At 36.7% G+C, this 2,500-nt stretch overlaps 1 long non-coding RNA gene across 2 annotated transcripts in view; it reads left to right on the top strand.

The window, feature by feature from the left end:
* The window catches only part of LOC138019321 (uncharacterized), a 35,107-nt gene that overhangs the window by 810 nt on the left and 31,797 nt on the right, over positions 1–2,500 (top strand). For both annotated transcript variants that reach the window (XR_011126128.1, XR_011126129.1), the window contains exon 2: positions 960–1,071. This is a non-coding gene — a long non-coding RNA (uncharacterized lncRNA). The remainder of the gene's footprint in view (positions 1–959; positions 1,072–2,500) is intronic.

The raw sequence follows: 2,500 nt of genomic DNA, 5'->3' as shown, positions 1-2,500 counted from the left end.
GCACTAACATGGCGGCTCCATACAAAACTCTGCGTCGGATAGATCAATATTCACACATGGCTATGAGGCTTTACAGATAAATTTGAATATCATTTTGTTTAGAAATCTCCCTTGAGACTTGCGAGACAAAGAAAACAGAACTGAGTCATGAAATTTGACCAGAAAGCCTCGTAGCCATGGCTGAATGTGGATAATTTATAACGAACTCAGTCTATTGCTCTCGTATCTACAGTTATTAGGCATTATAGTTCACCACTAAATTTTCTCCGATTCTTATTGGTTTAAATTGATCACGTGACGCGGTAGTGTTCGTCCGCCGAGAGACACTATCAGCCCATAGTGCCCGTCCGAGAAAAATACCCGGATGGATAGTAGTCGTCCGCTGAAAATACCTCTGTAAACAAGCGGCCTTATGGAAAATAAACAATCGAAATTGTATTAAGAGGGTTTTTGTTTGTTTTCTTTTTCAAATTTTACATTGGCTGGCATGGCTTTCGTCTAGTAAAGTTGAAAATAATTCAACATGATTTTTAAGCTGGCGTGCGGAAGAAAATTTAGTAGTGAACAATAAAGACAATAGAGTGTTTATGTCTCGGAACTATCGGTCTGATAGTTGCCCCTTGGAAATTTGATGTTCTTAAAACTAGCATATTTGCTCTCGAAGCTTTGCTTCTCGGGCAAATATTTGTTTTAAGAACATCAATTTTCTGCGGGGCAACTATCAGCCGATAGTTCCTTGACAGAAACACTCTATTGTTTAAATAGGCACTGATTTCAAACTGGTCAGCTTTCAGTTATTGTAGTGCTTAAGAAGAATAAAATTTATTGTTGATAATTCAGCTACTCGAGTTGACAACTCGAGCAGCTTAACACTCTCGTACTTGTCATATAGTACATGTATGTTCCAAAAATGCAAATTGACACACCCTTAAATTGCAGTTCCCTACCTATTTTTACAGTACGACCAGAAAAACTGTGAACACCTGAAAAATGTTAGGAATGTTGTTTCTGTCCAATCACACAGATGAAATCCACCTGCTAAACGGCAGATTGTTTACTGTTGTTTGCACGGTAAGAATTGTGTCAGCTTTATATTTTCCAGGTAATTGGTTTAATTTGAATTATTTCTGGTCATTTAAGCTCTGAGAATATTTGTAAAGAAACAGAACAGTGCATGTATTTGTTGTTTCACTGATCACTGGCGCTCCATAGTAATTGTTGCATGCTTTCAGCATGTGACGCCGTCACGAATACCTGTATTATAACTGTTGTTCAGATTGCAAAGTGCTTAAGACACCAGGGCTTTTTGAGTAAATCATCTGAACCGACAGGTTTCCTTTACATACATATTTTAAATCACCGATAAATTTTCTTTTTATTGACACCATTTTCAAGAAGGTAGCTGTTATCCTGAACAAGATGTGACACCATGAAGTTTGGAAATTGCAAAATTTACTGATACCGGTAATCAAAAGTTAATTTTGTCATAAGTTTGACTTATGGTGGTATTTCTTTGAGGAGAATCACAAGCTAATAGTGTGGACAGCTGTATCAACCTCCTCTGATAATAAACAACCAAATAAACACTTCTTTTCTTCTGTAGTTTGTTCACTACTTAGAACTGGAAGGCATTCAGATTAATCTGCTCAGTCATATGCAAAACTACAACAGTCATCAAAACTGACTCTTACTGCTTTGACAAAACTTCTTTCGAGGTGGAAGCGGAATCATTTTACTTTCAATATTTGTGATTCTTGGCTTATGATTCATTAAATTTTTGTGTGCTACTTCCCTACCGACGCAGCACAACAGTTTCTTTAGAAACCACCCCTTTATTTATTAGTTTGTATATGCTATTTTCAAGCATTAAATCTTCAATTTACAGCTTTTTAAATTAAAGCCGGGCTCCATCACACTCGATCTTGTCTGGAAGGAAATGTGCGATGGCACGTTTTTACCCATGAACCTTTGAGGGTCGTGTCAGACACCACCTTAGTTGCGGTCGTGTTAGGGGAGTTAACTTCAGTGTCCTCCAGTGTAACATCAAGTCCTTTTGTTCAATGTTCCCCCAAGGATTCAAAACACCAGAGAGCTAACACTGTGTTTCTCTTAAGTGTGACCACTAATCATCGTCAGTTTTGGAATGTTGCACATGTTGCATACTCAACATCTCAGCTGATGATTTTTTATTCTGATATTTATGATTAATTTTCCATTGTTTTACTAAAACAAACATAAAATAGAAATTGTATATGTCACATTTCATTTTAATGTTTCAAACTTATTAATTTTTCTGGTATAGAATATCATGTAAACCTTAACGAATCACCGAAATTAAAGCCCGAGAGAAGTGATACGGAAGTATTACTTTCTCACTCTGACTCTGACCCAGTCCACACATACCTGATTTCATTGGTGGTAACAAAAATGTTGACTGTGAGTTAACTGTGCAAAACATTTTCAGACCTCTTGTATACAGTATTCTTGAAGTGATTGTTTT

Source organism: Montipora capricornis, chromosome 10 (genome assembly GCF_036669925.1).
Source record: "Montipora capricornis isolate CH-2021 chromosome 10, ASM3666992v2, whole genome shotgun sequence".
Classification (NCBI taxonomy): domain Eukaryota; kingdom Metazoa; phylum Cnidaria; class Anthozoa; order Scleractinia; family Acroporidae; genus Montipora; species Montipora capricornis.
This window is presented reverse-complemented; position numbering and strand designations above follow the sequence as displayed.